At 37.6% G+C, this 17,007-nt stretch overlaps 1 long non-coding RNA gene across 2 annotated transcripts; it reads left to right on the forward strand.

Annotated features, from left to right (window-relative positions):
* The first annotated feature begins 1,726 nt into the window (after window positions 1–1,726).
* LOC148211928 (uncharacterized) lies at window positions 1,727–9,293 on the forward strand. Of its 2 annotated transcripts, none has more exons than XR_015790119.1 (3): window positions 1,727–1,836; window positions 6,068–8,994; window positions 9,099–9,293. It is a non-coding gene; the product is annotated as an uncharacterized LOC148211928 (long non-coding RNA). The 2 variants fall into 2 exon arrangements; XR_015790120.1 differs by having other exon boundaries at window positions 1,737–1,836; window positions 5,708–8,994.
* The last annotated feature ends 7,714 nt before the right edge of the window (window positions 9,294–17,007 follow it).

Genomic DNA, 17,007 nt, shown 5'->3' on the forward strand with positions numbered 1-17,007 from the left:
ATGTTTCTTTAATGGAAAAAGGGTGAAACTTCGGATGTGGTATCAGTTCATTCATGTATCCCTCCTTTCTAGTCGGGTGTCACATGCCCACCAGCTTCCGCCTTGGTTCGTCCACGAACCACATCTTACTGGGAGAGGTTCCTCTCTAATACCATCTGTAACGCCCCAGGCCCAGGATTCGAAATCTGGTTTCGGCACCTTTCTGCCCCGGCATTCCCCTACTACCTGGCTGCACCACCGTCCAAATCTGAGCCACTTAGAAGACCGTAGACTACCCCTACAGACCAACACGAGTCCTTCCTAGTAAAACAACTAGGAGGTCACCCAATCGAAGATTGCTTCAAGTCAAGCACGCTTAACTTTGAAGTTCTTATGATTGAGCCACGGAAAAGGAACGTGCACCTTGTTTTTCGGTGGCTCAATCATAAGAACTTTAAAGTTAAGCGTGCTTGACTTGGAGCAATCTTGGGTTGGGTGACCTCTTAGTTTGTTTACTAGGAAGCATGTGAGTGAGAACAAAGCATGCTGGAAGGACTCGTGTTGGTCTGTAGGGGAAGTCTACGATCTTCTAAGTGGCTCAGAGTTTGACGGTGGCGTAGCCAAGTCGTAAGGGAATGCTGGGGCAGAGAGGTGCCAAAACCGGATTCTGAATCCTGGGCTTGGGGCGTTACAAGACCCATCCAAATAAAATTGCCTTTTCAAAAGTCAAAAATCTCCGAGTATTAACCCCCACAAAAATGGAATCAAAATATTTACACCGAAAAGAAGTTTTCCGATACCTTCTTTCCCGAAACATATTAATACCTTGATTATCAAAATTCTTGGTACAATATGTTTTAGCTGAATAATTTCAATCATTCTTGGTTTATTATTTTTGACAAATCCTGTGTTCGAAACTTTCCATTATGGTTTAATGACTGGTTGAATATCTTCGGTCTTACCGAAGCCATCTTATTGTCTCTAATTTCACAAAGTTTCAAATACTTTTCAAACAATGTTTTCACAAATTCATTCAATCCTCTTTTGCGATTTTCAAATTATTTTCTTTTATCTCGGATATTTTGTTGGGACTATTCAATCACATACCAATGAAATATCCCGTCTTCACCGAATGTATAAAATCAAATGGTGGGACAAATTCAACACAACAATCGCCACAAAACAAGTGGTGGAAAAATGGTTCTTTATCTACCCGCAAAATCAAAAACAAAATATTCAACAGAATCAACAGTTCCTTGCCCAGAGGTCAAGACTCATTGCAGACATGGCACGAGCTGCAAACGATGAAGAACTGACTGATATAAGAAACAAATTTCTTCTCCAAGCAACAGTCAAGACAATGATGACGAAAATCAAGATGAAGACGAATTTGCCAATTTTATCAGTCATATCTACTCACAACAACCAACTCAATAAAGACAAGACTTCAATCTACCCCTCAAGACAAAGTCTCAATCAACTTTAAAGTTACCACCAAAAGTTTCTATCAAGATGTAGTTCGTCGTTTTGTAAAGGTGTCGTAATAACTCTGACACCCTACATGATATGTGTTTTAGTTTTGTAAAGGTGTCAATGTAGTCTTAATAAATTGACACCTAGCATCCTATGTATCTTAGTTAGTGTCTACGTGTTGTACTTTACTTTTATGTAGTGTCTGCACATTGTAAATATTGTCCATGTGTTGTACTAGATAGCTTCCTCCGCTACTATAAAGGAAGCCGTAGTTGTATATTCAAGGCAGAGTGTGAAAAAGAAAAAACTTTACTTTGTAAAAGGGAACGGTGCTCAAGCTTTGAATAAAATATTCAATTTCCGAATTTTGTCTTCTTCTTTCAAGTAAGTTTATTTTCGCCTCTATATTTATCAAACACAAGCTTTTGTTTTCAATCCATTTTCCAATGCCTTCTTATCACCACACATTATTTCAAATTCCAATACCACCAAGTTATTGCATTACACATCTTCATGATCTTTCATTTGTTTTTATTCTTCATACGTCTATTTCAATTCAATATTGCATCTTAAATCAAGAGACATTCATTACATTAGATAGTATTCTAGATTTTATTATATCATCTTAGTATCCTCTTCCTCTTATAATAGAGTCCCCTCAAATTGGTATCAGAGCCTTACTCAAACTTGGTAGAAGGATATATCAAGAAAGTATCAAACCTTGAGAAATTTTAGGTCAATAGCCAATTTCTTATTAGAACTCTAATATTCCCAATAGATTTTAAGGTTCAAGATTGCTTTTTTTTTCAACTGAATACTACGTTGGTAAGCCCGGTATTCCCGGCAGAAGAATCGTAAGACCGTTGGTAAGCTAGGCGTTCCTATATTGTAGAAATCTTAGCAATAATAATATCATTTCTGTTATAATATTAGAAAGAAAATTAATAATTTCGTCTATACCTCTAAAATTCCTTATTGTCTAAACTTGTTGGTAAATTGTTCTCCAAATCTCAGCATAAAGAAAAACAAATCAAAGAAGATTACACAGATAATTCTGATATCAAAATTGTAAATAGTCAAGAAACTCAAATAGCTCTTATTGAAAGAAACCTTCACAACTAGTCCATACCAAATACGTCAAAACAATTTATCAAATAGGACAATTTGACTTCATGCAAGATTATCAGATCAAAATCTCTGAACAAACTATTCCAATCAATAATAAATGTGAACTATTCATATGCTTTCTAGGCAAGCCATAAAAGACTACCAACAAAAAAAATATAAATTCCTTCATATTGTATTAACCCCGGCATTAATTAGGTCTAAATGTCCAAATATTACTTATGCTACGCGATAAAAGACATTTAAATTTTGTAAACTCTATTCTCACTGTAGTTGAATCCAACGTTGAGCGAGGCTCGGTATCCAAACTTCAGTCTCTTAAGTGACCCACATATAATTTCCTCACTGATTTTGGATGTCAAAATTCAAACTTAAGACTAGAATTAAAATCTGAACCGAATCTAGTCATCTTTAGGATTCATCACAAATTAATGTATTCTCATATTTCTCCCAAAGCCTTAAAATCCTCTCCAAGAGACCACTACTTATAAAAGTCAATGATAAATTCTCTCAATCTTATATATCGAGGATGCTTAAATGGGATCAAATTACACAAATCCTAAATGGAATCTTCAAGATGTCTTCGAACCCGAAATCGAAGAGCCACCAAAGATACTTCAAATAGTTGAACATAATACTGGAACTGCAGATCTCTAATTTTCCAGGATTGAACCTTCCACTTCAACAGAACCAAGACAATCCACTAATGAACCCTCTAGAATTTCAACTATTTTACCTACGAATTATCCAGATCAACCAAGCACCTCTTTTCAAGCAGTAAAATTTGGAAAATCCATTCATCAACCATTTTACTTCAAGGATGAAGAACAATCTTGATCTCCTTCTCTTTCCAACATGCAACGAATAAGGCAATTAGATGTTATATCTAAATTATTTAGCATAGATAAGCAAAGTCATGATGACGAATTCTTGTTTAACAAGAATAAGCCTTTAAGAGAATTATTCTTTAAATATTTCAATATAGAACAAAGAATTGAAATCCGGAATGAATACTACAACACAATGGAAAGACTCAAATTAAATATTTATTTCTTCCAATGGATAAAAAATAGGAAATATTATGAAACTCTAAGTTCTCCTAAACACCAAACTATCAATACAAATACAGCCTCTCCTATTTGGCAAACCATTAAGGCCACCACTGTAGTCTCTACGCACCCTCCTTTAGAAGAAATAAAATTTGCTAATGTTCAAAATCAGGATGTTATAGCCTCTCCTTTCAATTGAGTGCTCCACCTGAAAATGAAAACAACACTCCAACCTTAAAAGATATAAAAAATATATAATTACAAAATAATTAGTCTAATAAAATATTAAATATCATATCTAATCAAGTTGAAAGAATAGAAAATAAATTAATCAAGCCAAACGATATTAATAGCCATATCAATATTTTCAGTCCAAAAGAACAACTCCAACCAATTGACAAAAAAAACCTTTGTTTAAACCCTTTGAAATCCCCGATCAAGATTTAAAAGCAATAAACTTTTGAAATATAGATTCAAATAAAATTTTGGATAAGATTAATTTACAATTACATAATTTAACTCTAAATTCGGTCCCCTCAACTTCTAGAGTTAATACTATAACCGAAAACAAAAATGAAGAAATATAAGACATGGAAGAACAATTTAATAACCTTACTCTCCAAAAAATAGGAAATCCAAGACATACTAAATTATAAAATTACTATTATAGACCTTCTTTTCCTGACATGCAATATTAAGAAAGATCCGACCTAACACAAGCTCAATACACTGGAAGCGGCATCTATGAATGGAACATAGATGGTATGACCGAACATCAAATATTAAACACAATGCAAGAGATGACCTTAGCCGCTACTGCCTACAAAATACACCAAAATACTGACCATCAAATATTTGAATGCTTCACTTCACCTTCTCCCTTGATCATCTAAGAAAAATCCCCTCAACCTCCTTTCAAAGAACTGGAATCCCTCTCTCACTGCTAGCTAACTAGCACCCTTTCTAGACAGCTATGGGCTACTAGCCAATCTTTAGATGTAACACTGTTGACTAACAGATTGCTATTTCATAGGATGACCAGGCAACTCATTCTCAATCCTGAGTGAGTTATGGACTCCTGCCCGTGAAGGCTCGTCTTTTGATCTGTATGGGTGAGAGAGGCCCGAGTCGCCGACTCAATATTCCTACCATTTTGGGGATGAGATCTAGTGGGGAGCTGGAAACATAACTTCACAAGATGGAATTCACTCCTCCCGACTTTAGGGAGTAGATGAGTGTTCTCTTAAATGCTGACTCCGAGACTTGAACAAGGGGTCTCACCCTCTCACTGGCCCGAAAGAGACATCCGGTTATTGGTCGGACCATAACCGGGTTGTTCATTAGAGGAGCAGTGATATTTAAGGAGTAAGATGTAACTCAGGGGTAAAACGGTAATTTAACCCAGCTTGAGTTACGAGCACTTGTGAATGATTGACTTGCCATTAATGGTCATATATCCATGGACACGAAAACATTCTGCAATGAGAAAAGTGCAACTGCGGGTCTTTAGTAGAGTGACCCGTAGTGAATGAATGTTGATTATTTCGGTCAATGAGTTTGACCTGTTATTCTCGTATCGTTGGAGCTTCTGATCTGTAGGTCCATTAGCTCTCCTTACTAGCTCACAACGAGGATCAAGTTTTAGGAAAAATTTGAAATGTTCAAATTGCTCAAGGGATCGTATGTATATTGATACATTATACTATATAGTTAATTCTAATTAAAACTATATATTATGAGAGAAATTATTTGAATGAGTTTCAAATAAAATTAATATGAATATGATTCATATTAAAACTATAGCTTAAAAATAATATGCATAAGATGCACATCACGACTATAGGTTATACGAGAGAAATGCAATAGAATATGATTCTATTTTTGTAATCAATAATTGAGTGTTAATTATTTATTTGATTAATATATATATATATAAATTAATTGTTAATTATATTAATGATTAATTAATAATTAATAATTAATATGATTAATTATTTATTTATATATATATATTAATTAATTATTAATATTAATTTTATTAATTAATAATTAATGTTTAACTCGCCTCGCCTACATTTTAGCACGGGAGTGGGGAGTTGTTACATGGGGTAACTCCCCACATCACTTGTCTTTTTCGTTGCAAAAACAGTTTTGCAATAGAACCTCTAAAACTGTCTCCCCTACAACTCTCTGTAAAAGCATTCCTCTCAAGCACACGCTTTCATTTCTCCCTCTCGTTAAACTGGCGCTCCCACAAGCAAGATCGTCGCACCCTGAGGATAGTAAGGAAGATTGTTTGGTGGTGTTCAGAGGATTCATTGAAGAAACGTTCTTCAAAGATAAAGGGAAACATGTTCTTTTCCCCCGTATTCTTTTTTTTTTTGGTACATTTGGTTTTGTTTCTCAAAATTGATGAAAGATGATCATCTCTTCCACTACAGAACTCACATCCCATCAATTGGTATCAGAGCGGTGTTGATGTTCTAATTTTTTGGGAACAAAATCGGTGTTCTTGGTGGGTGTTTTCTCATTTTCGAAATATGGGTTTGTGGGTTGGAAATTTTCCAATTTTTGGCATGTAAATAGCAATTTACTTCTTGATTTGATCATGTAAGGGCCCGGTGTTTTAGGCATTGAGTTTCTGTATCAAGTCTTTAAGTCTGGGTCGCTCGAAAGCTGTTCGTGGCATCGGATTGGGCGAAAAGTTACAGAAAACAGCGAAGAAGACGAAGCAGGCCACATAGACAGTGCCATGGCTCTGCGGGGACAAAACATAACGTTTGTGCTTTAGTGTCGTAGCTTTGCTGCTGCGGTTTTTTGCTGCATCAGAGCCGTGGCGCTGCCCTTAGGCGCCGAGGCGCTGTCCTGGGTGTTTTTTGACGTGATTCCGATGCTCTGGTTCAAGGTTCGAGGGCAGTTGCGGGCGTTTTATTTTTTATTTGTTTATTTTATTTTGCTTTCTTAAGGTGCCAAAATCCGGTCCAACTTTGCTTTATGCATTATGAATATGTATATTAATTAAATGTATATTGCATATTGTATGCCATATAGTTTTAAAATCCCACCATAGGTTACATGCATAATATGTATATTTGATATATAGTATGTATGTATAATCATGCATCATATAGTTATAATAGTAATAACGTACGATAGCATGTTTATTTTCATAATTAATTAATATAAGTGTTATATGAATGAGACGAAAATAAAGTTGCATTGAGCATGACATTACTTTAGTTAATATAATTCTTATATTAATGTATGCTTGCAATGTATGTCTATAGTTTTAATTTCTTAAATTTTATAAGAGTTATAAATTTTGGTAGATAGAAATAAAAATTTATAATAAAGAATTGCATGCAAACATAAGGTCTAAGTTAATTTAAAGGGATTTAAAATTAATTAGACCTTAGGTTATATCTTGTAATATGATTATAGGGTAGTCTTTTCTTTTGTTTTAACTAGGTTTAAAATGAAATAATAAAAGACTAAATATAACAAATTGCCTATAAGGGAACCCTGTCTAAGCAGGGTTCTGTCTAAGGTTGAGGTAGTTAAGCTGACCGTAAGGGAACACCTTTAGCTGAGAACCGACCTTGGGGTTGAATTAGTCAATATTTTATATACATGCAATAATGTCCTTAGTTTATTAAAATGTGTAATAAACTAAAACATTAATGTACAACTACCAATATAAATAGTTATATTTGGCCAACCAAAAATTCACTTAGCCGGGATTTATCTAAGTTATATACCCTAGTCTTAGAATACTAAGTAGGAGTGAAAGAGAATATGTAATATACAACGTATATATTTGATATACAAGGTATTATAACATATTTTTCTCTCTTTCTCACGTTCTCCTTTATATTCACTCTGTGAATTCCATGCTCGGCCTTGTGTCGCCTTGGGCGCGGCCTCCCTACGGAAGGTGTTTGCATGGTTCAATATCGAGGTGAATGGAGTTAGTATTCATAGTAAGTGGGAGAAGAACGTGTGACAACACATCCTATGCTCTCCATCATTGGTTTGCACCGTGAATTTCATACATGACCTGCGTGTCGTCCTAGAGCAACCATCCCTATGGAGGGTTCATTGTATGGAATCAAAACCAAGGCAAACTCCAGAAATGGATAAGGGTCTCTTAGTTTTTGCTCCAATATTTTCCTTCCCTACGACGGGATTATTGGGGTGGGCCTCTGAGGTTTGAAAATGGTGGGTCACACTTACGGGGAGTTGTTAACCTAGTTAGCAATTCCCTGACCAAATAAACGATGACTAAAATTATAAGAATAAGAGTTATTTTGGTGTAAAATTTAGTTGAGAACGTCTCAATTCAGTGAAGGAGTAGTTGTTTGCCCTACGGTAACTGTTGCTTTAAATCACTTAAGCGTCGTTGCAAAACAATTTTGTTAGGGTGCTTAATTATTTATGCTAAAATTTTATTGGGTTTAAAGAATAATGCATGAAACTAATATATGTTTGTTTTTACTTTCAGCATGTCGACTTCTATTATTGCATTGTTAGCCGCGGAAAAACTAAACGGCGAAAATTACAAAGAATGGAAATCAAATCTAAACACTATACTAGTTATAGAGGATCTTAGGTCCGTCTTGCAAGAGGATTGTCCTCAAACTCCTGCACCTAACGCCAATGTGGTGGTGCGCACTGCTTTGACATGTGGATCAAGGCAAATGACAAGGCCAAGGTCTACATCTTGGCGAGAATATCTGATGTGCTTGCCAAGAAGCACGAGAACATGGTCAGCACTAAGGAGATCACAGACTCGCTGCAGAGCATGTTTGGACACATCCTCACAAGCTCGACATGAAGCCCTAAAGTTCGTTTACAACTCCCACATGAAGGAGGATTCCTCAGTGTGAGAACACGTTCTCAACCTGATGGTCAACTTCAATGTGGCAAGGTCGAATGGGGCCGTCATAGACGAGCAGAGTCAGGCCAGATTTATTCTAGAATCTCTTCCGAAGAGTTTCCTGCAATTCCGCAGCAATGCGGTTATGAATAAGCTAGAATACACCCTTACCATGCTCTTGAATGAGCTACAGACCTACCAGTCTCTTATGAAAAATAAGGACAGGAAGGAGCGACAAACGTTGCCACCTTGAAAAGGTTCCACTGAGGTTCGACCTCTGGAACCAAGTCTGCGCCATCTTCTTCTAAAAGTAAGACTTCCAAGAAGAAGAAGGCCACTGGTAAGGGGCCTAGACCTGACCCTACTGCTGCCACTACCAAGAATGGCAAGGCCATGTTGCAGAGAAAGGAAAGTGTTTCCACTGCAACGTGGATGGGAATTAGAAGTGCAACTGCCCGAAATACCTGGCTAAGAAGAAGATAGCAAACCAAGGTAAATATGATTTACTTGTCTTGGAAACTTGTTTAGTGGAAAATGATTATTCTTTCTGGATACTTGATTTAAGAGCCACTAACCATGTTTGTTCTTCATTTCAGGGAATTTGTTCCTGGAGGCAGCTTGAAGCTGGAGAGATGACTTTCAAGGTTGGAACGGGAGAGGTCATCTTAACTGTGGCAGCAGGGGAGCTTAAGTTTTTTTTAGACAAGAATTCATATATTTTATTAGATAATGTATATGTTGTTCCTAAAATTAAAAGGAACGTGATTTCAATTTCTTGTCTATTAGAACAATTATACTCTATTTCTTTTTCATTGATTGAAGTGTTCATTTCAAGAAATGGTGTTGACATTCGTTCTACCAAGTTAGAAAACAACTTATATGTTCGAAGACCAACCGTAACTAAAGCAATTTTAAATACTGAACTGTTTAAAAATGTTAAAACTAAAAAAAAAAGGCAAAAAGTTTCTCTTAAAGAAAATACCCATCTTTGGCACTTAAGATTGAGTCACATTAATCTCAATAGGATTGGGAGATTGGTTAAAAGTGGTCTTCTAAACGAGTTAGAAGAGAACTCTTTACCACCATGTGAATCTTGTCTTGAAGGCAAGATAACTAAAAGACCTTTTACTGGAAAATGTTATACAGCCAAAGAGCCCTTAAAACTTATACATTCAAACCTTTGTGGTCTGATGAATGTTAAAGCTCGAGGTGGGTATGAATACTTCATCTATTTTATAGATCATTATTCAAGTTATGTTTATTTATACCTAATGCAACATAAGTCTGAAACCCTTGAAAAGTTCAAGGAGTACAAAACTGAAGTTAAAAATCAATTAGGTGAAACCATTAAAACATTTCGATCTGATCGGGGTGGAGAGTATATGAACTTGAGATTCCAGGACTATATGATAGAACATGGAATCACGTCCCAACTCTCAGCCCCTGGTACACCTCAACAAAACGGTGTATCAAAAAGGAGAAACAAAACCCTGTTGGACATAGTTCGATCAATGATGAGCTATGCTTAGTTGCCTAACTCGTTTTGGGGTTACGCAGTGGAGACTGCGGTTTACATTTTGAATATAGTTCCATCGAATAGTGTTTTTAAAACACCCTTTGAACTATGGAAGGGTCGTAAAGCCAATTTACGTCACTTCTGCATTTGGGGATGCCCGACACACGTGCTCATGACTAACCCAAAGAAACTGGAGCCTCGTTCAAGAGTATGCCTATTTTTAGGTTACCCTAAAGAGACAAGATGTAACGCCCCGCGTTCTCTGACTCATTTATTTTAAGAGATAAATAGTGTCTTTGAATTTTTCTCTAAGCTAATAACTTTAATTCTGGGATTTTATAATTTGTAAATTCTAATTTTTGACTAAATAAGAATTAAGTTTAATTTCATTGGATTAAGATAATTTAAGTTCCCGACCTGTGTAGGAGATTTTTAGTTAAATCTTAAATTCACGGTTTTTAGGATTTTTTTTTCTAAATACTAATTTTTCTTTGGTTTATTATTCTTGGGTTTTAGAGTTTCAGTTAGCTATTTTTTTTTCGGGTTGTTGTGGGTTTTATTTGATTTCTAAAGTATGATTATTGGGCTTTTTGTTTTGGGCCATGCGTTATTTAGTTGGGCCTCCTTTAAGAATAAGCGATTGGGTTTTTAAGTTTTAAAACAAGTTAAAGAAAAGAGAATTAAAACAAAATAACCCTAGCCCTATCTTGTTCTCCTTCCTCTTCTTCTTCCTCCCTTCCCTTTCTTGTTGCAGCCGCCAGCCCCCCCCTCCCTATTCGAATTTTTCTTCTTCGACGAAGCAGCACCGACAACGGCTCCCTCTGGCGACACCAGGTAGCAGCAGCGGCAGCTCTTGGTCCCATACGGCGACCCAACCCTCCATCGGCGGCATGATCTGTTCCATGCCGACGAAGCTACACGAAGTAGCAGTAGCGTTCGGTTAGTGGCAGAAGTGGCGGCATTCCGACGTCATTTTACTCAACAGCAGCGTCCCACGGTGGTTCGAGCAGACCCGACGCTCCCACGACGTTTCAGTGGCGGCGCTTCCCTCGGGTGGCTGTCCTGCGGTGGTAAGCGCGAGTCTACAGCGTTCAGTTAGTTGCCGACGTCATTTCGACGAGTTTCTACAGCAACCCACGACTCGCAGCACTTTATTGGAATTTCAGCAAAGTTTCGACGCTTACCCACACCAAAACGATGCTTGATTTGAGTTACCCACCCCCTTCGGCATTGATTCAACGTTGACCCACTCTTATTCGGACCCAAATCGGCATTACCCATCGCTTTTAGACATCGGAACAGAAAGCTTAAGGTCTTTTGAACTGAGATTTGGGAGCCCGAACTCCCTCGATGTCGACCCACTCCTAACCCAAGGGGTTTTAGTGTGAGTTAGTAGGTAACAACTCACTTATATTGGATTTTGATTTAATTAAAGTGGTTTTAGTTAGTTTCTAACTTAAGTTTGGTTGCCTATAGTTTAGGAAATCCTTCGGCGAGCTTAGTAACGTGTCAGGACACTTGTTAGTAAGTAGTTCTTACTTGGGGGATGTTTGTTGTTTGAATATGTATGAATTGTTTGGTGCTTTCAGTGTGTTTATTATTTATTAATATGTAAGTTGATTGTGTCTTTGTGAATATTGGCTATTGGTTATAAATAGTTTGAATGAAATCATGTTGGTTCTGGTTGTTTATAACTGATTTGCTTTGCGTCGTTGGAATTGATGCTTAGTGGTATTTCTAAAAGCATTATGGATTATGAATGGTTTTATCGTTGTATGGTTGTGTTCATAAAAGCATACTGCAATAATGTGGGAGAAATCTGTTGTGTTGCGCATGCATGTTGGACATGTCATTTCATTTTTAGCTTACTGTTTTTGGTTCTGGAAGCATGCTGGTTTTATTGTGAGTTGAGTGCTGCATGGGTCATGGCCTAGAAAGTATGCGGTAGGACTCTGGTGAGAGTTTGGTCCTTAACGAAGTGAATGGGTTATGTTGTATTCTGATTACTATGAAATTTTTAAAGTGTTGGATGCGTATATGGATATGTGTCGGCTACGTCTCTTTTGAGAATTATCTACGCTGTGGTGTGTAAAGCATGCTGAGTGTTGAGAGAAGGGTGTCCTCGTGATGTTGTATGGCCATGTCTGGATGATAGTGACATAGATTTTGTGTATAACGTAAGTTCCATTGTTGTGAGATAATTTCTGCATGGGTCATGGCTGAAAAGCATGTAGGTCTCTGGTGAGAGTTCCGGGATGTAATAAAATAAATGGAGAACTAACAGGGCCAAAAAGGCTGGCACGTCACTAGTTGGGTATCGAGGCTCCAGGTTCAAAGGTCGGGGATCGATACCCCAACTTGGTACAGATGAGTGTCGAGGCTCCGGGTACAAAGGGTCGGGGGTCGGCACAGTGATTCTATTTTGTTGAATTAGTATTGGGTCTTGATGTGGTGGCGGTCAAAGACCAATACGTTGAGTAGTCTTCGATACCTTAGGGATAAATGTCAAAGGTCGATGCACAATTCAAGGCTTTGGGGATAAATGGCAAGGCCGGACACCAAGCTTCTGTAGATGAGTGTCGGGCCTTGGGGATAAATGGCAAGGTCCAATGCCAAGCTTCTGTAGATGAGTGTCGGACCTTAGGGATAAATGGCAAGGGCCGATACGATTCGAGGAGTGAGACTTGGAGGACTAACATAGTGTGATAGGTTAGGAGTTGCTTGGAGGTCAAGGTCCAATACGTTGAGTAGTAGTTGAGGCCTTGAGAATAAATGTCAAGGTCCAACGCTGAGCACCGTAGAGAAGTGTCGATGCTTTAGCTATGCGAGGTCAGAGGTTGGTACCACTCGAAGGAGTAAGTCTTGGAAGAATCAAGAAAGAGCGCTAGTGAGTTAGGATGTGAGGACGAGTTTGACATGTATGCTACCTGTATAGTTGAACTTATACATGAACTGTTTCTTGTAACATGTTTCTTCCATTTAACGTTCAAGATTAATGATAAACATGATGTGTTGATTGTTTGATAAGCATGACACTATGTTTCCTTGATAAGTATGCTGTTTGTCCGTGACCCTTCAGATAAGGGCTGCTTACTGAGTAACGTGGTTGTACTCATCCCTCTTTCTTTCCCCTCCAGTTTCGTAGGTACCGAGCTAACTCTTGGGATGGTGATGGCGAGGAGGAGACTTGACTGAAGAGACCATTTAATACTGCGTTGTTAAGTTTCAAGTTGAATAAGATAGCTATAGTTGTTTATTTGTAGCTTGAGTTTTTTATTAGGTTACTAAATTATTTTGTTAAGTCCTTTATTTAGGGGATGTTCTAGGATTGATAGCCCTTTTTCTTGAGAACCTTAATTTTGTTTAGTTACTTGAACTGTGGTTATGTAATATGTTGAGGATATTTATTAGTATAATACATTTGTTCAAGTCGAACTTGCGTTAGCTTTTCCTTCGCTGCTATTTGTGAAAGTTAGACGCGTGTAGTGGATGGTTTACGATTAGTGAAGATTTCATTGAGAAGTTTTATAAGGTTAGATTGTTATTAAATTATTAACTGTGAAGGATTTGAGTTTCGCTAGAACATTAGTTGTGTTTGGGTTGTTTAGTGCTAAGTTTTTTTTTTTCTAAGTGTTATTATTCAGAGTAGCGTAGCGGAAGCATGGTGAGAGTTTGTCATAGTTTATACGTCTAGTGTTTTAAATTCTCTAGTATGAGTGGGACTTTTTAGGTGGCTTTTAGTAATGGTCCCCGTTGGGATGTTGAAAATCCTGGGGCGTTACACAAGAGGTGGTCTTTTCTTCGATCCACGAGAAAACAGAGTGTTTGTATCGACAAATGCCACCTTCTTGGAAGAAGACCACATTCGAGATCATATACCACGAAGTAAGGTAGTGATAAACGAGATTTCCGAAGAGGCTACAAATACGTCAACAAGAGTTGTTGATCAAGATAGCACTTCAACAAGAGTTGTTGATGAAGTCAGCACATCACGTTAGTCACATCCATCTCAAGAATTGAGGGTGCCTTGACGTAGTGGGAGGATTGTATCACAACCTTACCGCTACGTGGATTTAACTGAAACCCAAGTTATATACCTGATGATGTCGTTGAGGATCTATTGACCTATAAAAACGCAATGGAAGATGCTGACAAGGACAAAAAGGTCAAAACCATGGACCTGGAAATGGAGTCTATGTAATTCAATTCCGTTTGGGAACTTGTATATCAACCTAACGGGTAAAGCCCATAGGGTGCAAATGGATCTATAAGCAAAAATGAGACGCCGAAGGAAAGGTACGGACCTATAAAGCGAGACTTGTGGCGAAAGGTTACACGGAAAGGGAACGGGTGGACTATGAAAAGACTTTTTCCCCTGTAGCTATGCTTAAGTCCATTCGAATACTTTTGTCCATTGCCACATATTATGACTATGAGATATGGCAAATGGACGTCAAGACTGCTTTTCTGAATGGCAATCTTGAAGAAAGTATTTACATGTCTCAACCCGAAGGGTTCATAGCAAAAGGTCAAGAGCAAAAGGTTTGCAAGCTTCAACGATCCATATATGGACTGAAACAAGCATCTCGATCTTGGAACATAAGGTTTGATACTGCGATCAAATCATATGGTTTTGACCAAAACGTTGATGAGCCTTGTGTATACAAGAAGATCGTCAATATCGCTGTAGCCTTTTTAGTGTTGTATGATTACACTTGTTTACATGCGTAAAAAGAAGGTTTTAGATGTTGTTTTTACTATGTTTCAGCTTTGTTTCGGATTTTTCTCGGTCGTTTGAGTTCCAATTCATGCAAAATTCATATATTATGGTTTGTGGTTGGCTTATATTGTATTTATGACATTTTAGGACCATTTGGGAGTGCAAATTAATCAAAAGAAGCAAAAAGTCGGAAATACCTACATGGGAGGTACCAGGCGCCTGGGAAGGCTGCAGAAAACAGTTTTTCTTCCAACTTTGCCCTTAATGAAACGCGTCTTCCCATGCGTTTTGGTGGTTCCAACCGATGCATACGTGTAGAAGAAGTGTTCCACTATCAGCTTGAGCACGATTTGGTCAGTCAAAAGAGTTGGAAATGGGTGATTCACCATCGTTTTAGGACCTACCTAACCAATTCTGCACAGCTATAAATTCCAGCAGCTTCTCCACCAAAATCATCAAGCCTTGCTTCCTTCTCTTGATCATTTTTAGTGTTTCTTTGTTGCTTTCTAAGTACTTTTGAGTTGCTTCCATTAGTTGCTTTTGGTTTTCAAAACCCGAGCACTTTATATTCCGTTATTGAGCTTTGTTTTGTTTCCATTTGTACTTAGTTATTTTCTACTTATTCAAATTTATAAAAATCCAGCACTTTGCTTATCTTCCCTTTGCCTTTACTTTATTTTTAGTTAAGAGAGTTGTGTTTTTGGAGGAAAGAGCACGTGACACTCCCACTTGCTTGAAAGGGAAGGGCGAAGCTCTCAATCCCGATAAAAACTCTCCGTTAGTTAACTTTTGTTGTTCACACATGCATTCCAATTTCAACCATTTTACTTGCTGTGTTTTCTTCAATATGTCTTTCTAAATTCCCGTCTCTAGCCCGGTTATGGATAGTTAGCCTTTTATTTCTAATAAGGGTTGCTAAGAAGTAGTGTTTTTGCTTTCCATTCATTGCTCAACATGTTTTCCCAAAATGTTAGGATTTAGAGAAGGCCACTGTAAGTCTTAACAAGTCAATACTGAAAAGGTTGCTTATTTGCATTGTTGAGTGGTTAAACCGAGGAGAGGAACGCCTTAGACATAAGGGTTCCGCTTAAGTAGCCTAGACATAGGACCTTAACCCAAGGTTGCGACTATTTCCATCCTAAAACTAAGATATCTCTCATAATAGACATATTAGGGAATGTCTTAGGACTTTGAACTTGCTTAGACATAAGTCGAGTGAGAAGCGTAGTCGTTGGTTTCTAAAGTAAAATGCATATTGTCCTTAGCATATCCTTGATTCTTTGTTGGCTAACTTGAAGTAATTTGTTCTAGGTTTTATCATTATAAGTCCAAATCCCAAATCCAAAACCATTATTTGTGACCACTTCCCATTTTACAAGAATCACTCATTTCAACATTCACTATTCTTTAAAACTTTAGAGTTTGGAAATTATTTAGAAGTCCTTGAGGATCGATACTTGGATACTCCATCCATTTTATATTACTCTGACAGGTGTGCGCTTGCATCTATATAATTGTTACCACGCTTAGTGCGTGCGTTCAGCATAACCACCAGTCAAGTTTTTGGCGCCGTTGCCGGGGACTTTAATTTTAAAATTATTTTAAAATTCTTTTAGTTTTTATTTTTGTGAATTGTTGTTGGGTGTAATTTCCATCCACCGTTTTTGTTCTATATTTTTGGTCGTTTATCTCACATGGGTAAGTTAAAGTGCATGAGCACAATATCTTTTCTTCTACCCCTTGACCTTGAGATTGAGCGGACCCTTCGAAAAACTCGAAAGGAGCAAAGACTTCGAAAACAACTAGAAAAGCAAAAAGAGAGAGAAGGTGAAATCAGTCCTGAAAGTGAGGTAGAGAGTACGAGCACATCAATGGCAGATATTCCACCTCGTGATCCGGTTGATCCACCTGCTGTTAACGGTAATATGAGGGATCATGCGAGAAATGATGAATTCAACCATATTCAGATGCCGGACAACAGAGACGTGGCAATGTGAGAATATGCCGCCACGGCTTTTCAGAACTTTGATTCAGGGATAGTCAACCCTATTCCAGCCCACGCAAACTTTGAGCTTAAACCAATGATGTTCCAAATGTTGCAGACAATTGGACATTTTGGAGGGCAGGAACATGAGGATCCACATGATCATCTAAAATCATTCATTCAAATTGCAAATGCATTTCGATTACCTGGTATAACAGACGATGCTCTGAGACTAACAATTTTTCCATTTTCTTTGAAGGACCAAGCTAGAGCATGGCTCAATGC

Source organism: Momordica charantia (genome assembly GCF_013281855.1).
Source record: "Momordica charantia cultivar OHB3-1 chromosome 4 unlocalized genomic scaffold, Mcharantia_2.0 BLBB01000004.1, whole genome shotgun sequence".
Lineage (NCBI taxonomy): Eukaryota > Viridiplantae > Streptophyta > Magnoliopsida > Cucurbitales > Cucurbitaceae > Momordica > Momordica charantia.